The sequence below is a fragment of the Sphaerodactylus townsendi genome, linkage group LG04 (assembly GCF_021028975.2).
Source record: "Sphaerodactylus townsendi isolate TG3544 linkage group LG04, MPM_Stown_v2.3, whole genome shotgun sequence".
In the NCBI taxonomy this organism is placed as follows: Eukaryota; Metazoa; Chordata; class Lepidosauria; order Squamata; family Sphaerodactylidae; genus Sphaerodactylus; species Sphaerodactylus townsendi.
The window spans coordinates 98,672,168-98,698,522 of record NC_059428.1 but is presented as its reverse complement, the minus strand read 5'-3'; the positions used below and the strand labels follow the sequence as shown (position 1 = coordinate 98,698,522).

At 46.1% G+C, this 26,355-nt stretch overlaps 1 long non-coding RNA gene across 1 annotated transcript in view; it reads right to left on the bottom strand.

Annotated features, from left to right (window-relative positions):
* Window positions 1–13,746: 13,746 nt before the first annotated feature.
* Window positions 13,747–26,355, bottom strand: part of LOC125431870 — an 86,992-nt gene continuing 74,383 nt past the window's right edge. Inside the window, exon 4 of the long non-coding RNA XR_007244349.1 lies at window positions 13,747–14,034. This is a non-coding gene — a long non-coding RNA (uncharacterized LOC125431870). The remainder of the gene's footprint in view (window positions 14,035–26,355) is intronic.

Here is a 26,355-nt window from a genome sequence, read left to right as displayed (position 1 = left end):
TGGAGACAATTTGAAGTTCAAACTTCTATCACCATCTTGTGATCGGTTGCAGGATGACTGCAGTGGGTTTCAAACAGCTTTATTTTAAGTTAAACAATGTGAACTATTAAACAGTGAACTGCTAACAGAAGCTCTACACCTGAACTCTACAACTGCTTTCCCCAGATCTCTTAACTCCGCCCATTAATTTAAAGTCTTAAGGTGACACATCACCCCCTTGAGCAGGCAAGCAGCAGATGAAGGATGTTGAGGTAGATTTTCTTGGACAAGGGATAAAGTTTGAAGAGCAGAAGGCATGCAGGGGTGTGCAGACTTGGAAGATTTGGCACAACAGGACAGGCACTGGGAGGATAGATTGGAATACCTCACACACATATGTAATCCTATTGGCAATAGCTTACTGTCAGTCAAGAAGTACCCAAGTAACTCTTTTCTTCTGCCATGGAGCATTGTTTTCTCTCTACATCCCTATTAGGAAACTACAGACTGCCTTGCAGAAATGAAATCAATGTATTAAGTATAGGGCAACGCCCTGCCAAGGTTCAATAACCAATACTAAAGATCCCTCAGGTTCAAAGTTTATTGATCGAAAGCTGCAGCTATTCAGGAGCAACCCCACTTTCTTTTAGCAGTCAGAAGGAGGATGCTCGAAGCTCTATTGTTTGCAAGCATTACTTATACCCCCTAGATTCCTGGCCATGTACATACCTGGCCCTTTGCCCATTGGCTGAGTCGCAAAGGGCTTACAGGCTTCCCAACAACACTCCTAACACCTTCTCCCCTTTTTAACAGCCACTCACATACACACCTGCACTTGGCCGCTGACATATTGATTACCATTTCTATTATATCTGTGTTTCTCTACTTTTCATCTATGTTGGCTTGACTCTGACATTCTTTCAGCCAGTTCTACCCTGCTGTATTGCTGCCCGAGGGTGGATCACTTCTTGTGCGAGGCCCCTCTATAATGATACACATCACACCGTTGCTGGGGTAATAAATTGGCCATAGCCATTTTATTGAGCAGAAGCGTGAGGCTAAGCATGGGTCTGGATCTGGTCATGCGGGTACGTGCTACAGCTCGGCAGGGCGGGTGCCCAGTCCCGAGCTTCGATCTACTGTGGGGCTCTGCCGGGCGGCCGCTCCTGGCCAGAGATGTTCCCCCTTTCGGCCCGGTTCGACAGGGCGGTCGCCTCTTGTCACTGTTGCCGTTCCCGAGGGGAAGGCGCGGCTCCCTAGCCCCCTTCCCCTTGCCCTTCCAGATCAATACCCATGCGCCAAACCGCCGCGAACTGGGCTATGACAGAACAGCATGCATTAACATATAAAAGCAGGGTGAGGTGGGTGGGCAAATCGTCGGCCGGCAAGCACATGGCTTGCACAAAGGAGGGCAAGTCCCTTTAAAGCCTCGGCTCGCTCCTCCTTTCATCCGGTGGCGCTGCCCCTTCCCATAGTGGCTCCCTTTCCATTTCAGCCCTTGTCTGGGCAGTGCCAGCTGGGCTCGTTCCAATCCCCCACCCCGATCAGCAACTCCGCCTCGCCTTTTGGTGAAACTATAGCTTTTGCGAAAAACCAGTAATTTTCCACTCCCCCCACTCAAATCTTATATTTCTTTAATGTATATGTGACATTCCTGACAAATTGAGGCAGAGATTACAATAATGAAATAACCAGAACAAAATGAAAGAAAAGTACAGTTTTTGTTGTTGTTAAAAACTGGTTTAAAATCGCAACTTTGTAATTATCATAATCAATAACAAAAGAGTAACACAACTCTGTTATTTAGAGATAATATATTTCATTCATACATATATTGTACATATATTGAATTGGACTGATTTTAATGTGTAAGTAATATTGAAAGCTCTACTTTTTGCAGGAAAAAACTGTCCAAAGAAGTAAAAAAGGACATAATAGAGAAGCAAAATCATAATTGGTATTTGGAGGTCAAAACTACAGGAATGAAAAATCTGAAATCATTACAGTCTGGCACAAATGTTGGGAGAGAAGAATCTTGTACACAGAATCCCTCACAGAAGAGCAGTTGGGTATTAAATGGGCGAGGGGTCAGAAACAAAGTTATTGCACAGGAGTGACTGGTGAACTTTAGAGATGATGGCATTGTGTTGGGGGTATTTTAGGTAAGCACTCTTGTTTGCTTGCTGAACATATTCTGCTGCAGTACACCTGGGCTTTTTCCAGAGGCATAGCTCCAAGGGAGCAGTGGGGTGCACGACACACTGGGTACGCGCCCCTTTGGAGGTGTGGCGAGGGTGTTCCGGGGCAGGGGGGTTGGAGGATGCACCGGTGCACTGGGCACTTTCTCCCCTTGCTATGGCCTTTTCCTTGTGAAAGTGCACATGCTTTAGCAGCACGTTTCTGTTTTCACAGAGTACCCAATGAGATGTTTCCAGACTAATGCAAGACTTCTAACTGTGGAGTGTGATTTTCTGCATGCTCCAAATGTCCCCTAAAATACTGTGTCTGGGCGTCTCTTCTCCTCCAGAAACAGATTTAAGAGGCATTATAGGATGCTGATGGAGTGGGGAGGCAGGAAAATTGTGCAGGTCTTTGCACCCTTGGGAATGTAAATTTAGATCTAAGCAAGACCTCTCCTACCTTCAATTTAGTCAAGCAATAGTTTCACTAACATAAGATGGGACTTTTCAAGTAGGAAAATGCCTTTGAACTTATAAGCCAAATAAGTACCCTCTTCACTTACAATGGCCAGAGTCACAATCACAGAGTAAAGTATGCAGGAATTCCAAGCCCAAACTGAAGGCCAAGACATTTGGGGGGTTACAGTGCGGGCAGGGGGATGATATGTATTGGAAAAGTTTTCCCAAATAAAGAAATGTCTCTTCTCCTTAACATCTTTCCTTGTCTGACTACTGGTTCGGAACTGCACAAATTTCTCCTGGGGCACTGAGCTCTGGCAGCTGCCCAAAGAGGTCAATTCCCGACACTGGCGTTCCTCCTTCCTGTAGCTGGAGGATCATTCAAGAAAATTGTAATAAGGAAGGCTAGAAAGACATGAAAGAGAACAATAACACCAGTCATTTCAGTGTTTCATTTAAAACTGACTGTAGCCAATTTTAGGATCAATTGCTCAGTAATCTTTGACGGTATGCCTCAGCTCTTATCAAAGATCAGCAACGTATGCATATCCATAGCATTTCCCCTCCCTTTTGGGTGTGTGGGGAGGATGTATATTAGTGTTTTCCTCTCAATTAACTGCTAGGCAATTTTCCTAGCTAAATATATAACATCTTTGGACAAATGCCAAACAAAACCTTAAGAACCCATGCTAAATTCTGCACTTATACAGGCAGCTTAGATTTTTATGTGGCGAATTGGATGCATGCCAGAAACTCCCACCATGAACCCAACTGTAGGAATGCTGTATGTACATATAGATGTTATTAAGAAGCTTTGCCTTAGATTTCTGAGGCCACCTGAACAGTACAGAATTTTGAAAGTTCTCTAGTTCAAAGTGAAAGAAAGATTTAACCTGCTATTAAATTAACCCAATTAGCCATTTATTTTATGTAACCTTACATGTCTGATGGCATTAAATCAAACAGACCAACTTGCTTTGTTTGTGTGTAAATTATGGAAATTAAACACTGCATACTGATCAATAAATTCTTTTTGATACCTTGCCATTTTCCCCACTGAAGATCATTAAAAAAATATGTGGATATGCAGGTTCCATAAACTGGAAATTTAAAAACTAAAAAGCACAGAATCTTGAAAATTAATAAACATCTAATTGTTGAAAGATAAGACAATCATTTGTCACTATTAATCAAATAACCATGCTGTGCTTTGTTAAATTCTGAAAAATAATGAATTCACATGAAATTTGCACCAACATTAGGCCAGCTCTAGCCCATTTAAAGGCCAATTAGGCACAATGTGTTTGGTGCATGGTGGGTGTGAATGACCACCACAGCAAGGTTTCTTGTACAGACATATTTCCTTGAGCCCTGCTTTCACTTTTCATTCTGTTTGTGGCGAGCAAGACCACTTCTAGCACAGTTTTAATTTTTGCTTTGCTGCCATAGTGGGGAGATTTGCCAGTGGGGACAGCTTTGCCTGGACATCACCTATGGCCAGCCTTCCTGTTCCCTTGCACCACTTTGCATGTCTTCCCTTTCACTTCCTCACCCCTCCCTTCATGTTGTCAGCTCCTTCCTGCTTCCCTAAGTGCACTGATCAAGAGATTGAAAGATCAATCTCTCATATGTATTGTGGGGGAGGGGTGAGAACTCTCTTCAATTTCTATCTAATGTTTGTGTTCAGTCTCTGTTCCACCAGCAGTGCCTCAGCACAGCACAGCCCCACCACCCCACCATCCACATGCTACCATTGGAGTGCTGGACTGCTAGCCACACTTCCCATCTCTCCATGTGTTCGCTATTCATGAAAATCTTAATTGCCTGTACAATACGGACACTTTCAACTGTTTATCTGCAATTTTGTAGGGAGATCCATTGAGTGAGGTCTGCAATCCCTAAGAACCTAATCCCAGTTAGGTAGGGTAGAGTTATAGATGAGAATCAAGGATGCTGAGAACACAACTGCCAGTCAAATTTACTGTGACCAAACTGCTAAGTTACATGAAAGTCAAGTCTCTTCTTGGAGCACCTCAATATTTTTTGCTGACAGTTCAGCTTGAACACCAAGCAGCTATGTTCCTGCACTACTATCCATATGCTAGCAGGTCATAGGCACGTTGTGTCTTTGTTAATTAAACTACATTTGTAACATATATTTCATTTTGCATCCGCTTTTGTGCCTGCACAGTCAGCAGACAATCAGTATAATTGAAGAAGAGTTACATTCTAAATCTATCAAAGTCAAAGGATTTAGAAGGGTGTAACTTTGCTCACAATGACACTGTTAATCATCAGATCAGAGAAGGAGGCACTTTATCTCTCTGAATCCTGATTGGGCCATTAAAATCACCTGAGTATCAAGCACAGAATCACTTCCAGTGGACTCACATTAAACCTGAGCAGATGGATGTATCATTCAGATGAGCTACCGTGAATGCCCGTAGTGAGTGTATGAATAGTTTATCTTACAAGTGCAAAACTCATAAACTACAAAAAAGGAGAAAACCCTATAACTCAGAGTGCTAAAATGTTATGGAGGGGATTTAACAAGCAACTGTCATTACATTGCTGAGTTCAGTTCAGTTTGTATAGCGTGACTTACTTTAAACCAAACAGAAATAAAACGTAGGAGAGAAAGGATTCTTCACTAGGGTCACTCTGTGGAAATTTCACACTAAGGCCTGAAGGAAATTTCATGATGTAGGTGACCAAGTGTAAGGAATTCCATAGAAGCAGAAATAAAAGGCTTTTTGGATGTAAAAGTCCGTTTATTAAGACATCTTAGAAAGCTCACGTACACGTAGTGGCAGGAATGACACTTCCCGCCAGAAGCACAGGTTATAACACCATTCACCCCATCCCCCCTCCTGCTTCCCATGGGAACGGAGTCTTCATCTCCCGCGCAAAGATAAAGTCTCCGCCGATGAAGCTGGCCCATCGCCCGGGCTGTGGAATGCACTCAAGGTTACTTCACCATCAACACTATTGAATCCTTTACACTCTGCCTCCCTTAAAGAAGACCCCTCCCCCCCAGGTTTATGCGGAAAGGCGCGGTGGAAAGCAGAAATAAGGGTGGGGGCGTCAATATTTTCGGAATAAACCCATTGATTATACCCAGAGGAATATCCCACCCAAGAGACTAAATATTGCAAGCCGCTTACGATTAAAGCCGGTGAGTCCAGGATAGCGCCAATTTCAGAGTGCTTGTGACCATCAATAATAGTCGGTGGGGCCTCTCCGCTGGTCGTGGCCAGGCATCGGAAGCTGGAGCCTCCTTGAGCAAGCTGGAATGGAAGACAGGATGAATGTTTACTAAGAGAGTTAAGCAAATCTAAGCGGGCAGTGACATCATTAATCACTTTAGTAATCTGAAAAGGCCCCACGAATCTTTTTCCAAGTTTGGAAAATTTATGCACGTCTCTATGATTTTTTGTAGACAAATACACCCAAGAGCCCACACGCAGAGGGAAATCCGAGCGGTGTTTATCCGCTTGCAGCTTTTGGGAGTCCTTAGCTTGTTGTAAGGCGGTCTGGACCGTTTTCCATCCCTCGGCTACGGATGAAATCCATTGTTGAAACTCTGAGGGTCCAAAGCTGCCGCTGGTAGTTGTGGCAACGGGCGGGAAGGAGCGACCAGACACAATTTCAAAGGGGGGTTTCTTTGTACTGCTATGAACCGCATTGTTATAGGCGCATTCGCAAACGGAATAAGCTCGCACCAATTGTCTTGGTGGTAGTTGGTGTAACAACTTATATACTGCCGTAGGGTTATGTTCGCTCTCTCCCCCTCGCCGACACTTTGAACGTGTTAGGGGGGGAGGGCGGCCGGGGCGGCCCCCAACAACCCCAAAAAACGCCTTCCAGAACTTCTTTGAAATGAATTGGGGTCAGCGGTCGGAGACCACCTTAACGGGGGCGAATGGAGACGGTAAACATGTTGAATGAATAGTCGTGCCAACTTAGGAGCGGAGGGGATGGAAGCACATGGAATAAAATGGGCTTGTTTAGAAAATAAGTCCACCACCACCCACAAAACCGTGTTGCCATGACTTTCGGGCAAATCCGTAATAAAATCCATGGAGATGACTTCCCAAGGGCGGAGGCCACCGGAGAGGTTTCAACAGTCCATGGGGCTTTCCCGGGATGGTTTTGGCTTCTGCACAAACCGAGCAGCCCTTAATGTATGCCTTCAATGTCCTTGCGCATTGCGCGCCACCAGAACTGTCGGCGGGCCAAATGCAGAGTTTTCAGAAAGCCAAAATGTCCAGCCGAGCGGGCATCGTGGCAAGCTTCAAGCACCTGCTTGCGGAGGGGAGGCACGCACCAACATTCCCCTCCGCCAAACTCCATTCTCCAAACGCAGTTGGGAGTCACCTTCTTCCGCTGGAGGCTCGACCGGCCCCGCCTCCCTCGAAGTTCCCCGCAGGAAAGGAGAGACGAGACTGGGAATGGGGGGTGAAGGAGGAGTGGACGCTTGAGATCGGGTGACAGCCAGCCCCAACTGGGAGGGGGAGAGAACAGTGTGTGGAATGTCTCGTAAGGCAGCTCCACCCCTCCTCGGTAGGCGCGAGAGCGCGTCAGCCAGTTTATTGGTCTTTCCGGGGAAAAATGGACTGTAAAAGAGAAACGAGAAAAGAAATCGCCCAACGAAGTTGTTTTGCGGACATCTTGAGGGGGGTGGAAAGAGCTGCCAGGTTCTTGTGATCCCACCAAACCTGAAAGGGGTGTTTAGCCCCTCCAGCCAGTGGCCAAGTGGAGAGTGCTACTTTAATGGTCGCAGTCTCTTTAACCCCTACAGTTCAGTTGAGTTCAGCACGAGAGTATTTCTTAGACAAATAAGCACACGGAACCAGCCTACCATCTTTATTTTTCTGCAACAGGGCTGGCGCCAAGTGCTTTGTCCCGAGGCATCCACGTGAACCACAAACGGGAGATCTGGATCAGGGTGCTTTAGGATAGGTTCGGTGGTAAACGCAGACTTTAAGAGTTGAAAGGCTGTTTGACACTCCTCGGACCAGGAAAGGGGGGCCCCGGCTTGGCGGACAGTGGATCTTTACCCTTAGTGCGTAAGAGGTCTGTGAGAGGGAGAGTCAGTTCAGCGAATTGGGGTATAAAGTCACGATAGAAATTAGCAAAACCAAGAAAAGATTGGAGCTCTTTCCGGTTGGTGGGGCAGGCCATTGAGGACTGCGTCAATCTTAGCAGGATCCATTTTCAAGCCCTCGGCGAGATCCGGTAACCCAAATAGTCAATGGAGGTCTGGTGAAAACAGCATTTGGAGAGTTTGGCAAAGAGAGAATTGTCGAGCAAGCGTTTCAATACCTCTCGAACCAATGTTTCATGCTCTTCTATGGTTTGTGAGTAAATCAAAACGCCATCTAAGCATACCACAACTCCCTTGTACAATAAATCATGGAGAACTTCGCTGATAAGGGCCATAAAAGCTCCGGGGCCCCCCTTAACCCGAATGGCATTATCAAGTATTCAAACTGTCCAAACTTTGTGTTAAACGCAGTCAAGTGTTCATAGCCTTCAGCAATTCTTGACCCTGTAGTAAGCTTCTCTTAAGTCCAATTTAGTAAAAATGCGCCCTTTGCCGAGTGCATCTAAAAGGTCCTTGATCAAAGGCAAAGGATATTTATTGGACAGAGAGACCGCATTGAGACCTCGATAATCTGTGCAAAGCCAGAAGACCCATCTTTCTTTTACAAACAAAACGGGAGCAGCATGTGTGTGTTTGGTAGTTCGCCGATGAACTCCGCTGAGCGAAAGGTTCTTATCCAAGAAGGCACGGAGTTCCTTCTCCTCATTGGGACTCATGCGGTAGATTCTACCTTTGGGCAGTTGCGCCCCTGGTTGTATAACGATTTTGCAGTCAGTGTCTCTGTGGGCGGGCAACTGACCGCATTCCTGCTCCTGGAAAACTCTGGCTAAATCATGATACGCAGGTGGGATGCCAATAGAATCGGGAGCAATCGCTGAAGAAGCCAGGGGGGGGGTGTGTCAGGAGAAGTTGGGTTTTCCCCCAATTCATGTGTTCACCGCAGGGAGGGTCAGTGAATTCTAAGATCCGTTTCTTTCCAAATGAACTTTGGTTCATGTAACAATAACCATGGCATGCCCAGAACTATGGAGTGTTTGGCCACCGGCTTCAAAATAAAATCCAATTTTCTCCCAATGGTCGGCACAACGGAGGAGAACCGGCTGTGTTTTGAACTGGGCCGGTCCTTCGTTCCCGAGGGCTGCCGCCCATTTGGGTGAATGGTATGGGCTTAGCCAGGGGAATTTGGTCCAGACCTAGCTCCTCTGCCACCTGGGGCCGCATTAAACAGTGGGAGCAGCCAGAATCCACAAGGGCCGAGGCTATAATGCGAGAGTGTGTTTAGCGGGTTGGCCAGAAACGCTTGGACAGTAATGGGAGCGCTGCCTACACCCACCGCGCCAGGAGTCGGGCCCATGTCCATGGGGGCTGAAGAAAGGCAACAGCCGCTTCCCCTCCTCTGGGTCGCCTTCGATGACCGCTTTAGACGAGCCGGTCGGAGGTGGCCCCGATCTGGCGGGCGGCTTGGCAGATGGAGTGCTGCGTAGCTGGAGCGGTTGGTTTTTGTTTCTTAGGACAGTTGGCGGCTAGATGACCTGGCCCTCCGCAGTAAAGACACAATCCCAGCCGGCGACGGCGCTCAGAGGTGGTTTCGGTAGGGGCGGCTGGGCTTGGCTTGGTGGGCGCAGTGGTGGGTTTTGGGCGTGGGCAGCCTCCGGCACGAGCGTATTCCAAACGAGACGCCACCTGGGACCCCAACTGGATCCAATCCGCAATGGTACGAGGGAACCCGAATTAAAAACACCGCTCTCACGCAGCTTCGTCCGTCCACAGCATCCGAGAAGTATTCGCATTTCATGCGCTCAGGCCACTCAGGAGGAAGTCGAGCAGCCGCCGCACGAAATTCACGGGCAAATTCTGCAAACGGGCGGTTGCCTTGCTGGATAGTTTTGATGGTGCGGATAGCTTCATTCTCGGCGCCTGGATCTTGGAAGCGCGCTCTTAAGGCTTGGAGGAATGCGGGCACCGTGCGAGAGTCTTCATCTTGCAAATCCAAAAGAGTCACGAACCAATCGGCTTGCTGCCCCCATCCAGGACTGAGCCGCTGTCCCGTATTTTTTCGCGCCCAGACCGGTATAAATCATCATAGTGTTCCACGTGGGCATTGCGTTGCAAAATGAAGTAGGGAGGTTTGGCAGCGGTCCCATCGAAACGTGGCTGGTATCGGGGGCCGATAGTAGCCCCGCTCCACCGCTCTTGGCGCCTGCTGGGGCGGTGGTTGCGCCGGGTTGAGCAGGTTGGGCAGGCAGCTGTTGTACGGGGGGTGCCGGAATCGAGCGCTGGTGGTGCCGCTGGCGCTTGGGTGGCAGGACCCAGGTACGCGGCCCTGGCGCCAGCCGCGATCAGTAACAGCATAGACTCCAACTTGGGGCTTCCTGGTCTGCTGCCTCCTTAGCTCCCTCTCCAACGCAGCCAGCTCCCTCTCCTTGCGGGTCAATGCATCCTGGTGCGCATGCAGAGCCGCTTTTTCTCGCTCCAATTTAGCCAGTTCGCCTCGCTTAAGAGCTTCAGTGAGCTCTCGCTTTGCGGCGCAGGGCCTGAACGCTGCTGCCGCTTGTAAATCCAGTTTGGAATGTTCCAGGACTTGATCATGGACTGACAGATTCTGGGCATACTGTCGTTGGAGCCGCATCTTTGGCACGGTCCAACTCGAAGCTGGACTTTGGCGCTGCCGCTCCCGGTCCCTCTGCAGGTTTTCGCGCTCTTGTTGCAACTGTGCCCGCTCTCCTCCCATAGCTGACGCCCGGGTCCATGCTTCTTGGGCATCTCGCAGTCAGCCCCACTTCCTCATCCCAGGTCTCCTTCGATGGGAGAGGGAACAGATCCGCTGGGAGTGCAGGCTTTCTTCGGACTCTTCGCCGCCTGGAAGCGAGACATCGGAGACACCAGAAGCCACCGGTGGCTCCCCGGGGCACCTCAGGTGCGGTCACTGGCCCGGGATCAGGGGGGTCCATTGGAAGACAGTACGGATACCCCTCCCAATCCCAGGTTTAGTCCCAGTATCCTTCGGACGGGCCCCAGTGCTGTGCCACGGTGGTTCTTTGGGAGCATCACCAAACTACGAGTCCAGGAATCGTTCAATGGATTCCTGGGTTGCCGCGATGAAAGGTGGTCAGGCCCGCCTCCTCCATGACAGGTTGCATCTGGAGGTTTGTAATCCACACGTAAAACGGGCAGAGATCCGATCCACAGGCGCCGATCCATAGACAGCGCCCCAAACGGCTCAAGTGGAAGTCCCCATGGTCGCTGCCACCGCCCCTCGCTCCAACGGAGTAAAGGAAGACTCGTGGCTGATACGCAGGGACGGGAAAGAGCCACCAGCGAGGCCCGCTTCTCCTGCCGGTTCCTCCAGATCCAGAAGGGAAAGGTCGGAGCCCTCTTTGGGGGGCTACCGCACCTTCCGCAGTGACATTCAACCTCTCCATGTCAAGACACCAGAGGTCCACTGTACTAGGAATATATTGAATTAGATTCCTGCCACAATGTAAGGAATTCCATAGAAGCAGAAATAAAAGGCTTTTTGGATGTAAAAGTCCGTTTATTAAGACATCTTAGAAAGCTCACGTACACGTAGTGGCAGGAATGACACTTCCCGCCAGAAGCACAGGTTATAACACCATTCACCCCATCCCCCCTCCTGCTTCCCATGGGAACGGAGTCTTCATCTCCCGCGCAAAGATAAAGTCTCCGCCGATGAAGCTGGCCCATCGCCCGGGCTGTGGAATGCACTCAAGGTTACTTCACCATCAACACTATTGAATCCTTTACACCAAGCACATCCAGATGGACATATGGACCAACACTATAGATTCTCAAAGTGGGTTGTACTGCCCCCCTTCAGGTGTGTGATGAGGGTTTTGGGGACAGTAGGGGGGCATCAGAAAATTCTGGGGCATTAGGGGAGTGGCACAAGGATTTCTGAGTCAATTAGCAGGTGAATGGTTCTTGGGGCAGAACACTGGCACTGCTCCCCAAATCTAGCTGTGACAGTCTTTGCAAAGTTGTCATCCCTGTCCCAAGAAGCAATGCTCTGCACCACTGCAGGACACTGCTGCTAGCCAGTGTGTGAGGGGCCAGTCCAGGTTGGGGAGCAGTGGGAGGAAAAGCCCCCTGGGGAGCTGGTATACCCCAGGCCAGCAAAGCAGCCCCCAAGGCAGGAGGGCTGACTCTTCCTGTGTCCTTTTGGTGATGGAGGATGCATAGAAGGCATGGCATGCAGATCAGCAGCCAGGGAAGGTGGGATGCCCAGGCCAAACTCCTGTGGCAAATTGGAGCTGTGGCGGCTGGCAGAATGGGCTGGAGTGGTGGGGGTGAGCTTGGCACACACACACCAAGCCCTGCAGTGTCAGGTCTTCATGGCTGCCCCACTCTCCCCCCACAGAAAGGGTGCACTTCTTTTCAGGCTGAATGTTCTTGACCAAGGCTGAAGAAGGACTGCTAGGGTTGGTTGTATCCTGGGTCATCCAGATCCCTAACAGGAAGTTGGGAGGAATGCAAAGCATCCTTCCTGCTTCTCTCTCACACCAATTCCCTGTAGCTTAGCAATTTTTTAAAATTGTGATTTTAAAAAGATCCCACCATTTAAAAAAAGACCCCCCCCCCCCCAATTGTGGCAGAGGGACAGGATCCATGGGCTGCTGAGGAAACTTCCAGGAAGGCTTGAGAACTTATCGTGCTAGAATCCACAAATGTGTAGCTGTGCCAGAATAAAGAAACAAAGGCTAAGTTCTTGCAGCTGACTAGGCAGGGTTAAAACTATGAATTGATTTCAGCTTGATTTTAATATTGATTTCTAAATTCATGCAACATCATCATGAAAGTCAGAGATTATGTCTAGGCATCTGTGCAACCAATCTGTGACTGTTTGTCTATCTTTCCTCTTTTGCTGGAAGAAGAAGCATCGAGATCTTTCCAGAAGATCATCTGATTCCAGGCACGTGACTTCAACAGTTAACTCTTGCTTGACTGAATGAAGCAGGCACTTGTAACACAATTTCATATGGGGATTGCCACCATTTCTTTCTGGCAGGGATCCAGTGTCTCTGACAATGCAGGAATTTAACAGATACAGATTTTTTTAAACAGGAGTATGCAATGATGGAAAAAACCCTCAACTGATTCAATTTTTCAGTGGTCATGCATTAAAAAAATGGCAAGTCTGTTGAAGGGGGAGTGGCCACTTTGTTCACTGATGACACATTTGTACAGCTCCCTATTCACTGAGATGTAAAATTGGCTTTGTGGCTTGAACTTAATTATCTGACTTCATGAACTCTAGCTGAAGCAACTTTGCTACATAACAGAATGGTAGTAAATAACTGTCATCAAAGGAAACCACCCTCTGAATTGGTTATGTCCTTCATATAACTCTGTAGCAGTGTCATTCATCTGAACTTCTAATTATCTAACATTTTTAATGTTCCCCAAATATTCAGATGCCAGATAAATGACAGTGTACTGTGCATGTTAAATAAATACCAGCTCCAGGACCAAACAGAACTGCATTCAGTTTAAAGGACAGCTCCCAATGGAAAGAATTTTGACATTCAGTGAAGCTGTAAAATGGCCTTTTCAATCTACGCACCACTTTTTGAACTGGACAATTAAAAATATGAATGGGTGAAAAGGCAATAAAAATGAACTATTAAGAAGATACGGTTTGAGTCACGTAGAATCCCTCAGTACAATTGCACCGGAGATATGAACAAAGACCTGTGCTGTTAGAACTTCACAGGGTGAATCATAAGGATTTAAATCTTTGTGGGGCACTCAGGATTTGTCTTTCCATCCTTTGCTATCAGCGGAGCATCACCTCAAGCAGAAGGCTTGGCATATGGCAGCGTGTTGAACAATAAATATAAAATGCCTTGAAAAAGGGAAGACAAGATTATGACATCCTTTCTTTGTTTGTAACTTCAAGTAACCAATAAGAATACAAGAAATAAGGAACCCATGCCGATGCACAGGCTGCAGTGGTAAAAAATAAATAAGGCAAATCAAGTACACACACAGCATTAAGAAATAGGAGACTCCAAGGCCCCTTCCTTAAGCTCCTGCCATAAATCCTCTAGCCTATATTTTATTTGGCATGAGTCTTTTTCAGTTTATAACAGTTCCATTTTTCAAAGCAGTTGAGTCAGTCGGATGCAATTTTGAACCCAGAAACCTTGAGGAAGGTGATGGTGTCTTCACCTTACTTCTTCATTCCTAATCCGTCTCAGTGATAACAAGGGGAATTTTATCCTTAAGTCAGTATGAAAATTTCTGGAGCAGAAGAGTTTCTTCATATTCAGAGTCAAGTATACTGAAAACCTGTTGTAGACAGAAATCTCAAGTTAACAAAAAACAAACACATTTAAAAGACAGATTAGACTTAGAGATGTGCACTTTTTGCACATTTTAAAAATTTCAGTCTAGTTTTGATTCTAAAGTGATTACATGTTATATTATCATTGCTATTTCTTTGCTTTATAGTGCAATTCTAAACAGAGTTACACCCCTCTAAGTCCATTTAAGTGAATGGGTTTAGATGGATTAAAATCACTTCTTGTTATTTATTCATTTCCTTTGCCACCCGAGGGTGGGACTGGCACTGCTCAGAGTTCCTAAGCAAAATAATGACACAACACTCTTGTCTGTAGGTTAAAATTTTGGCCATAGCCAAACTGTTTTATTGACAAAGGATGAAAAGAAGCGTGAGGCGCAGCATGGGATCTGATATGAACACTGGGCAGCCCGAGTGCTGTCCCTCAGTGAAAACTTTCCTCCAACCCGCCTGTTGGAGGAAACTGTTAACCTTGTGCAGCAACTGTGGAACCCAGCCGGACGAAAGCCACTTTCTGGGGATCCGTTTTGCGCAGCACAGCGATAGTGGAACTCAGGTGGGCGACAGGCCCCTGCCTGAAGATCCATTTTACCGCTAAGGGGTGCAAGCCTCAGTAGCCCATGGCTGGGCGTCCTGACCCACGGCTTGCTCCACCCCAAACATCTTAAGGAGGTTCCGCCAAAGAGGGTTAGCTCCACAGCTCCCCTCACCATCAGATAAGTTCCCATGCGCAACCGCCGGCTTGGCTATGACAGAATACATATGCATTAACATTGTCCAAGGGCAGAGGTGGGTGGGAAACTCGGCGCCACTCTGCTCCCATGTGGGGCCAAGGGCCGGGTCAAAACCTAATATAGGCTCCCAGCCGCCTCACCCGCTGATGCCCACAGTGGGCGTGGCCACTGCCTGCCTTCTGCACTGCTAAGGGGAGGCATGGCAAGGCCTCTTTGCAGTGCCCATCCCGGGCAGCAACAGCAGGCCCTGCTAAGTGTGATCTATGACAATAGTGGAGCACAAGGGGTTTATTGGGCCACAATATTTTGGGGTCATAGCATACGGGTGTTTCTGCTTGATCCATAACATTGTATAAGTTGTGTCATGATCTAGATCTAGTTGTTCAGGTCTAGAGCCATTTGAATCCTGTTGCTAAAAAGCTAACCTATAGATCTTAATGTCATAAATATAAAATCATTGCCTTCTTATAATTAAAGCAGATACACAAAACAAAACACAGTCCATTTGCATTTAGAATCTATTGAGATTTTTTGTTTATAATGTAAAACCATCATCTTTAAGGAAAATACAGTAACATCTAATGACATATAGTATGCACAATTGCAATTGTAACTTCTTCCTACACTGTGAGATTTTTTCAAATTCTCATTTCATATTAATATTCACTATTCATATTGTATGTGGACACTATGCTAACATGAATGTTCATATTGTCACATTGTTATGACATTAAAGATCACTGTTAAAACTTTCATAAATTATCTATGAATCTGTAAACTGGCTTTATCACTGGCATCGTACTTTTCAGAAGTGTATTAAATATTTTTGTATAGAGTGTATCAACATAAAGAACAAAGGGAATATATAATAGCATGTGATTACTTTATGTTATATTTATGTGCATAAATTTAGTAAATGGCATGGTTTAGGATCCTGTAGTGAGATTTCTGGGATACACTGGAAAGATAAGAAGGCTTTTGTGAATTTCTGAGAATTAATTAGGCAGGTGAAATGTTTGCAAGAAAGAATGATGAGGTCAGGGTTTATGTCACCAGGTAAGGCTGCTCCTAAAGGGCTCAGTGAATGCTGATAGAAGGCCCAGAAACTTCCTGCCTGCTTATTTCATGTCTCTGCCTTTTTCTTTTGCATACCTCCATCATAGGACAAGCTGATGATACCATTTGTGTAGCCACAGGGAATAACTGAATCATTACAGGGATGTCTGAGTCATTACATTATAAGTAGAATCCTTTCTTTAAAATAACACACACCCCGAAACCTTGGAGACTGTGCTCTTGTTTCCCAGAGTCTAGCAAAGTCTTCCAGTTGGGCTGGGTGGCATTCCAGCCATGTGCAGTGGCTGCTCTGAGGAGTTTTGTTTTAATACTTAATGTTTTAGTTTAGTTCTTTCTCTCCCTTCTGTTTCTTTCAAGTATTCTTTTTGAGATTTTTTAATTGTTTGGTTTATAGTTTCTGTTCTGAAAGGGGGTTTACTTAGTTCAAACAGCTACTCCCCTCCTGCCCTTTAAAATGCCAAGTCTAGCTTTTGCTTTTGCTATTGTATCTGGGCTGGCAGGTTGTGGGGAGGGGTGCAGCTGCTTTTCATTTATGTTCTTTTTATTAATTTTACTCCTTTTGAGTAGCAATATTGAATGGTACAGTGTTTCCATTAAATTTAAATTTTAAATAATTATTTTGTTATATTTGTTATTTTGTTATGCCTCATTGATGAACCTTCCTTGGGGTTGTTCAGATCACTTGTGAGATCTTCAGGTCTCTCTCTCTCTCTTTTCTTCAATTATCTTGGTTGTTTCAACCTTGAAGCAGTGTTTGTGAAGCTGAAAGAGTATTTCCTTTTTAACATATTTTATTTATTATTTGATTTGGTTTGAGCAACAGGGAAGGGAAGAGAATAGGTGAGGCATAGTCAGCCTGGTTAGCAAGACCCAGCCTGGTATTGAAACAACTCAGTCACTGATATTTATGTAGCTGTAATATGATGATTAAGGAGTTTAATGCTACCTGTGTGTTGTTGTATCAGTTTTAAATCTATTTTTATTGAGTGAATGGAAAACTTAAAATTAGTTTAGACAATGGGAAAGAAATGAGGCTATCCACCCATTGTTCCCACCCATTGCACTAAACAAAGGCTCATTCCGCACATGCAGAATAATGCACTTTCAAACTGCTTTCAGTGCTCTTTCAAGCTGTGTGGAATAGCAAAATCCACTTGCAAACAGTTGTGAAAGTGGTTTGAAAGTGCATTATTTTGTGTGTGTGGAAGGGGCCAAAGTAACATGGAAGACTCTCTTTTTTTCCAGAGGGGCTCCCATATTCTACCAAACACAAATACATATCAGTGTTTTTCTGAGGAGTCAGTGCTGTCTTTAATCCCTATTCCACAACACTCAAAATTAAATGAGGGTCTGAAGGAATCATCTAACTTTAGTTATTTTTTCTAAATTCCCTGAGAAATGAAACAAACAGGGCAAAAATTTGGAGTATCTAAGCAAACAGAATTATTTAGCAAGATATTTGCTAAGATCTATATAAAACTTGATCCGATAACTCAGTGTCACCAGAGGGATCTATGGATTAGCCCATATTTTGGAAATAGTCCATCAAATGCAACAGGACAGAGAGCTACCGGGAGTTATCTCTGATTTAGTTCACCACTCAGGCCCCCAGAAGACTTTTGTGTGGTAGTGCTGAAAGTTCATCCTTATCAGGGAAATATATCAGCTTCCAAAATGGCATGCTAAGCAACATCTAGCTTTCTTACGGAATATATCATATTGTTGAACTCATGCAGAATGCAGTGCAGCAGCTCATGGTTCTTAGCTCAAACCACAAAAATGAAGATACTGCACTTGGCAAAACCTGGTGCTAGTTATTGTTCCCAGGAATGCCAGGTCATGCAACAGTAAACACAGATTAGCAAGCAAAGCAGAGGAACAAGGTCACTAACTGACACAAGCTCCACATGCCCAAATCTCAGTTGGGAGTCAGGAATAGCTATCAGGCCTGAGCTGCAGGGACTGGTCTTCAGCACCTAAACAGGGAATAAGCTACATAGCTCCTACAATGAAATCTCTGATGTGACTGTGATAGGCACAGGGCAAGGCCCTGTCCACAGAGCAAAGGCTCTGACCGGTTACAAAAATAACCATCCACAAGCTTCTTCAGTGTTCAGAGATTTATTGTTTCAATTCTGCGCAGAAGAGGGAACTCTCGTCTGTTAGCAGCAGGGAGGAGGTTCAAAGGGGCTGTTGCTTGTGTAACATAATTTATACCCTCTTACAAACATCCCTCCTTGTCTTCTGACCATTGGCTAGATTTGGAATACGTACACATTGCCATTTGAATCTCCACTCCTCTCCAAAGCCCACCTTGCTTTCTACAATTGGGCGTGTATTCTCGATGTCATCTTGCCCCGTTCAGAGATCTCGGTTGCTATAGTACTTCACCCTTATCTCTGTGTTTGTGAGCTTCTGCTAATTCCTTATCTCCTTGGTGGGGCCCTGTTTTCCCAAATCAAAGCTCAGTGTCAGACTGCTCTATGAGTTTCGTTTCTTCCAACGAAAGAAAGTTTTTGAAGTGATTGGTACCCAGTGAATTACACTCATATAACTTATATGATTAAATACAATGGCTTAAAACATTATAAACTATATGTTCATATCAACTGGCAGAAAAGGTGAGAGACAACAGGTTGCTACTACAATGAACCTGGCAGCAAGTCCAGCTTTTATTTCCTTAATTAGCTGAATAATTCTCCATATTCAGATCCCCTGTATCAGCATGCAGGAACACTTATACCAATTCTGGACCAACAGACAAGCACTTCAGGAATACTCTTGTGCTGTGAAGAGGGCCTTTGCTCTTTGCCACATCCCTGACTTGGGACACTCTGGAAGGGATAGGCTCTCTGGCTTCTGCCTCTACTCCTTTGCCCCTTGCCAGAAAGAACACCCTTAATCCCCAGATATCTCTTTTGCTAAGTCAGAGGCCGTTTCCCCACTCCCCGTTTGATGCGGGCTATTTATGGCAAGTAACCATGGTCCAGCGGCACTCCCCATGGCAGCAGTGGCGGCAGCACAGCCACCTCAATTCTGGAGCTCTTCAACCCCATTAGCGCGCATCATTTCCACTCCTGTTTGCAAGAGTGTCTTTTAGAAAAACCCTCATAGAGCGTGGGCCGCCGCTCCTAGTGATGTGGATGCTACTGTCCAATCAGGCCACAGCGGGGCTCCAGCCAATTAGAAAAGAGCTGCATTTCTGACGCAGCGGAAGACAGCGAAGGTTTCAGATGGCACAAGTTGCGGTGGGGTGGACGAACTCGTGCTGAAAAACAGCGGGTCAAGCGAGACCGGTTTGTCTTAGCTTTTTTTTTGAAGTGGGGAAACGGCCAGAGTCTTGCTCCAGCTGCTTTGATGGGTAATTTAATAGTATACAGTTCAGTTGGTATAAGCTTTTGTCTTCAGAGGAGGAGATTTTAGGCGGACATGACACAGATATTGATTAAAAAAACAGTAAAAAGAATCCAGGGACCAATATATCATGATAATCATGTAATCACTTTCCCCCCTCTAAGATCACCAAATCTTGTCTTGGCTAAAAGTAACTTCCTTCAAACATATGGGATAATTCCCTTCATAATCCAGTAACTATGCCCTATCCCTGAATTTTTTAAAAAAATTATGGGGCAAGTTTAACAATAATCATTTAAGTTTTTGTGTTTGCTTATAAGTCAGGAGAAGGGGCTCAATGAAAAGGAAATGCTTGAGCAAAGTGCTTATTGCTATAAAGGCAATAATGTGTAATTTTTTTCATTCTAAAGATGGTTAATACATTCCAGCTGTTATCACTGTTTTTGAGAGTAAAGCAAAGCATGGAGTTCCTTTGTGGGTTGATGCCTATGGAGTATTGATTGCTCCCTTCTTAACTATTTTCTTCATAACATTACTGGTGCTTCTAATTGTATGACCAGAGTATTTCAGTGTGCAGAATTCCTTGAAGCTTGGATTTGGGCCATAGTTTTTTATTCTGGATTAAGATTTTATTCTCCATAGTGTCAAACAGATACTTGCACCTATTGTTAACTGATTCATAGAGTCTGTGGAACAAAACTGAAAGTCTTATTCAGATTTTAGGAATCTTTATGACTTAAAAGATCATGGACCATCAGCAACTCTTTCTTTGATCTTGAACAGCCTGCAAAAACTGGATTTTAAGAACACTGTGATTAATCATAAACATAACTATATACAGAGAAGCTGGGCAGCAAACGGGTCGCAACATCAAGCGATTCCCCAATCTCCACTGGGGCCACCTGCAGGAAGCTGGGAGCCCCAGGGGTGAACCCTAACCCTAACCCCCGGCTTCAACCCTCCCTGCTGCTGAGGAGGCGGGCACCGGCTAAGCCTACCGGCCTGCCATCCTCCCAAGCTTGCTGGGGTGTCGGGCACCGGCTAAGCCTACCGGCTTGCCTACCAGCCCGCCACACCCCCGGCCCTTCCGCAGGGCACAAGCATGGGAGAAGACCAGCCGCCTGGCTCGGCTTCTCCCCCAGATGTTGCGACTCCTGTTGCCAACCCGCCGGGCTGCGACAAAATATAAACAGAAACACATGCAATACAACAATCATGAAAACATAGGGAGGGAGGGTGGGCCACGCGTTCCTGAGTCTCGGCAGCCAAGAAGGCCGAGCTCAGGGTGTGGCGCCCTTTATACCTTTGCTCCTCCAGCCTTTTAGGCTTGGAGCCAATCAATGCAGACCTTCTGCAAGCATACTGCTAGGCATTGCATCTTGCAAGCAACCACCCTTTGCCTATTTGCTCACCACAGCCGCAATGGCTGCTCCCGGTGATTTGGTTGCTGCTATTTGCGTGCAGATGGTGAGACCCTTCTCCGGCAAATAATACACTACAACGACAGGCTTGGAAAATGGATTGGGCCGCAGCCCAATTTATTAATCATTAACTATATACAGAGAAGCTGGGCAGCAAACGGGTCGCAACATCAAGCGATTCCCCAATCTCCATTGGGTCCACCTGCAGGAAGCTGGGAGCCCCAGGAGCGAACCCCCGGCTTCAACCCTTCCTGCTGCTGAGGAGGCGGGCACCAGCTAAGCCTACCGGCCCGCCATCCTCCCAAGCTTGCTGGGGTGTCGGGCACCGGTTAAGCCTACCGGCCGCCTACCAGCCCAACCCAACCCAACCCCACTTGCTGGGGTGTCGGGCACCAGCTAAGCCTACTGGCTTGCCTACTGGCCCGCCACATCCCCCGGCCCTTCCGCAGGGCACAAGCATGGGAGAAGACCGGCCGCCTGGCTCGGCTTCTCCCCCAGATGTTGTGACTAGGCTTGGTGATCCGGAGCTGCCGGAACTGTGTTCCAGCCGAGCTGCACGAGTTTCGGGAAAGTTTCAGGGGTGCTTGCCCGACCCCAGGCTTCCGAAACTCGTTCCCTTCGAAACCCATGGTTTCGGAGAAGGACCCACTGCTCCGAGCCGGGAAAAAAGGGGGAGGGAGAACGGGAGCCGAGAGGCGAGATCATCGGCTGCTGGAAGGGAAAAAAACCTCCCCCCCCGCTTCCCCCCCCCTGTCATCTGCTACCTTGGACTGGAGGGGAATTGGGAAAAAAGCGGGGGGGGGGGAGAGAGAATGACGATCATTCTCGGCTGCTGGAAGGAGAGGGCCGCATTCCTGGAGTTGGGTTGCTAGGGTTCTTTAAGCAGTCTTTCTTAAGGTGGTCTGAGGACCCACATAAGTAACAAGTGAGTGCTTTTGAGGCGGGAGCAGGAGTTGCCCGTTCCACCTTAAGACTCAAGTCCTTCTTGGGAACTTGTGACTTGTCAGTTTGGGGCTGCCTTTCGTTTGGAGTTTTGTGCTCTTGGGGAAATTTTGGTGCAGGCTGATGAAACAGCCTAGTTTCTTTCTTCCAAAGAGTTATAATCTGGTAAGCAAAATGAGCAATTCCTTCAGGCAATCGCTGCAAAAATTGCTCCTTAGCAGCCAAGAATGATCGCGCTGCTCGGCTCCCATTCTCTCCCCCCCCCCTTTTTCTGCCCCTAAAGAAACGTGTTTTCTCCTCCAAGGTCTCTGAACTTTATTTACAGAGTATAATCTCTCCATTTGTGATGGGAAAGTGTAGCAATTCTGAGTGAGGTGTTGGCAAGTCTATTTAACTGTATCTCTGAAAATAAACCAAATTAATACTCTTGAACTGTTTTAAGTGTCTCTTGGGAGTTTTTGTTTCATTCTTATGGGGTGCGATAGTATGAGCAGAGTTTGCTGTCACTGTCACAAAGACCCATATCTTGGGATTCTTTGTCAGAGCTGTTGGTCAAGTGACCTCAGATGTTTCAACAGGTATTTCATTCCCCAGATATCTTTCTTGTCTTTCCAGACTGAACAAGTATTCAATTGGGCTTGCTTGTTATATATTAAAACTGCAATTCTAGGCATACTTACTTGGAGTATTTCCATGGAAGGTGATAGGACCTAGTTGAGAATAACCATGAACAGGATCACACAACATTTACACCTCTGATAACAAACCAGAATAATACATGTGCACCTCCCAAACATTGTATGGGAACCGAAGTCTGTATATACAGAGGTGCAAACTTGGAGGTTATGTTGTTGGAGAAAGAATGAGAGGGAGAGGGAGAACATGTAACTTCCAATTGACTGGAATTTGACCTCTAAAGATCATATATGAACAGCAGGAAAGACAAAGTCTGAAAGTAGATTAAAAGGTTCTCTTGTAAGCTATATCAAAATCAAGGAATACAAAGCAAGTAAATCACACAAATTAAGGTATGCCACCAGGGGATGTAATAGAATCAGTCACATTGTAAGATTTTTTAAAAATAAATTGGTATGTTTTGTTTGTATTCCAACACTCAATGAATGGATGCCCAATGGATGGGGGTTCCTGGCCCCAAAGATGTGACCAGAGCCAAAGCCTTTTCTACCCTGGCTCCCACCTGGAGGAACATTCTGTCAACTGACACCAGGGCCCTGTGTGACCTTAAAAAGTTCTGCAGGGTCTGTAAGACAAAGATGTTCCACTGGGCCTTGGTGGCAAAGCCACTTTTCTGCCAAATTCCATCTGCCAGCCTCCCAACTACTACCACCAACATGCATATTGCATTCTGCACTGCCCTCCTTCTCACACTTCCTCATGCTTGGACAGTCCTTTGATGAAGGGATCTGTGTCAAGATGGGGTAGGTAGCCTTTCATAGGAGTATGTTTGTTATTTTGCCATCTTCCAGATGTTAATGATGAGATATAAATTGCTCAATGATATTGAAATGCAAACAGATTTCTCCTTGTTACCGGCGTTATATAAACCATTAAAATCTTGGACAGGTATCTCGGCTGCCCCTTACCTGTCCAATATAACATCTACGAAATGCTGGGCCTTTTCAAGGGCCCGTTTTGACGCTTTTCCATCAGCCAATCTAATGGGCAGATTTCAAAAAATCCCATGACATAGGAGACTATGTGTTTGTAACTCAGGGGAAGTGGACTCTGTATTACATATTTTATTGCATTGTGAACTCCATAAAGGGGAAAGGGAGGCGTTAATTCATCCATTGTTTATCCAGTACAGAAATTTAACTAGAGTTAATTCCGACTCAGTTCTTGTGAGAATTTTGCTGGAAGACCGAGTTTCTCTTATATCTCAGCAGGTAGCTAAATTTTGTATGCTGGCATATAGTAAGAGAAGAACCATGTTGGGACCAAGAGCCAGACCACATGAGGGTGACCGTAAGAATGCTACAAGCTGATGATATTTTTTGTGTGGATTTCTGTTTCATGGATTTCAGTGCAAATTCGATTGTTCTTTTGTTTGTTGTTCCTCCTTTTTCTTGTTCTTCTCTGCTCTTTTTTGCTGGCCTAATGGCCGTAATAAAACTGAACTGAACTGATATAAATTGTTTTATGAGCTTATATTTATGGAATGCTTTTAATATGTATGTATGCCACCCTGAACCCTGCCTTGGTCAAGAAGGACAGGATATGAATTTAATAAAATCATCATAATTTAAAAAATCCTTAACTACGGTTCAGTTCTGAGGGTTGCTGCGGCAGTGCCCACATAATAGCAGTGATGCTGGTTGGAGCCTTATGGACTCCACAAGGTACAGACTGTGCCGTGAACATTCCAGAGTCCATCAACTCTGACAGCACCCACCAATCAGGCAATGGTGCCCAATAGTGGTTGTCTGCAGACAAGTCAATCACTGCTTGCCAATACAGCTACTGCCCCTCCCCCACAAAATGCCAGAGAATAGGGCAAAAAGACCTAGCAATAGGATGTGCATGTGTGCACGTACACTTACACATTCACAAGCACATACACTGACAGCAATTCTAGTGTTGCTGTCAATGTCAATACAGTTTGTTGTGGGCTTTCTAGGCTGTATGGCCATGGTCTGGTAGATCTTGTTCCTAACGTTTCACCTGCATCTGTGGTTGGCATCTTCAGAGGTGTATCACAGAGAGAAGTGTGTTACACGCTGTGTCCTGTGAGAAGGGAATGTTTAGTGGGGTATATATTGTTCATGTTCCAGGTTGGGGAACCAATCAGTGGCTCATTCCGCACATGCAGAATAATGCACTTTCAAACTGCTTTCAGTGCTCTTTGAAGCTGTGCTGAATGGAAAAATCCACCTTTGCAAAACAGTTGTGAAAGTGGTTTGAAAACGCATTATTTTATGCAGCGGAAGGGGCCAGTAAGTGTTTGGGTGGAACTTGCTATATAAAGGTGTAGTTGACTGCATTGTATTGCAAGTGGGGTTTTCAGTCCATTTACATTAGTATTCACATTTACATTCCCTGCAGTAGCAACAGTATTAGTGAATGGAAATCCTGTGTCTGGGTGGAGTTCATTGTCCATGAACCTAGCATGCCTTTGACCTTTGATTCTGGTGTTTTTAAGTACTGGTAGCCAAGTTGTGGTTGTCGATATTGCCCCAGTTCTGGCTTCTCATCTTCTGACTGATGTGGATGTTGGAGGAGGAGTAACTCCTTGTCTATGGTTGCCTTTGACAATACAATCTCAATACAGTTTGCAAAAACTCTATGCTTTTTTCCCCAGAGTTTTTGTAAATTCTAAAGTGCCCTGTCATCTTTCAGAGGACAACCCAATGAATGGAAAAGGCATCAACACTGCAAAAGGGTGGCCATCTCAGTCTTTTACAGAGATTAGCTGTAGAGTATAAAAGCTCATAATGAACTAGATATCACCCATCCATATGGTACTGCTGGATCGTGTTCTGTTTTGCTGCTATGATGGATCCCAGCATGAGCTTCCTTGCTGCTATGATGGATCCCAGCATGAGCCCATCCACTCAGACATGTGAAATGGATCACCTGCCAGGAGGCACTATGAGGAAATCACAGTAGGCAGCAGAGAAAGGCATGATGTGAGGGGGTGGGAGTGGAAGGGACAAGGACATAGGTAAGGGGGGTTTCTCGGGTTCAACCCCCCCATTACATGTCTGAAGCTCCGCCCCCGTTTGTGTGTTTTTAAAAAATATTTTAAAGGTTTTTTTTGTTTTTGGACTGCAGGGGGTGCAATTTTTAGGCTAGCAGCGCCAAAATTTCAGGGATGTTTTGAGAGACTCTCCTGATGGTACTACCCAAATTTGGTGAAGTTTGGTTAATGAGGGCCAAAGTTATGGACCTTCAAAGGGGGTGCCCCTATCTCCCATTGTTTCCAATGGGAGCTGATAGAAGATGGGGGCTACACGTTTGAGGGTCCATAACTTTGGCCCCCATGATCCAAACTTCACCAAACCTAGGTGGTATCATTAGGAGAGTCTCCTAAAGATACCCTGAAAATTTGGTGCTGTTAGCTTTAAAAATTCTGGTTTGTGTTTTTCACCACTCACTCCAGCAGGCTTCATGTGGAGGAGGGGTGGAAAAAAATATATCTTCATCAAATTTGTTCATATAGACAGCAAACAACTACAAACAACTACATAACATAATGCCGAAAAAGTCTGTTTACTGACTGCCTAGATTCCAACTTTGTGAATCTTTGTTCATGGACTACAATTCCCATCAGCCCCTGCCACCATGGCCAATTGGAGAGCCTCAGGTTGCAGACCCCTGATCTATACAGTGACTAGTTAAGCCATGTACACAATTTCACACAAAGAAATTGTCATCTGCCTCTCTTGATAAGTTAGAGTAATTTGTAGCTAGGCAGCCTTTTAAATCACTAGCCTGGAAGTCAAGCATCCATTTGCCAGTCAGCTAGAAATAGCGGCACTAGAATCAACTAGGCCACAATTGGGACAGGGGGCAGGGTGCATGGTGAGCTCCAGAGCAGTGAGCATGCATGCTCTGGGCCAGCTGTGCAGCCAAGCCACACCTGGCCTGATCGTGTGATGCACACAAGTTCAAGGGGTGGAGCACGTTCCCTATATATTATGCCGGACCTCCCCAAGGTAGGGGGCCTCCATAAGAGGCTTGGGGTAGGGCAGGCTCATGGCGCATGCCCTGGAAGCCTCTGCAATCGAGCCTGACACCCCAGCAGGAAGGGGGGCCACAA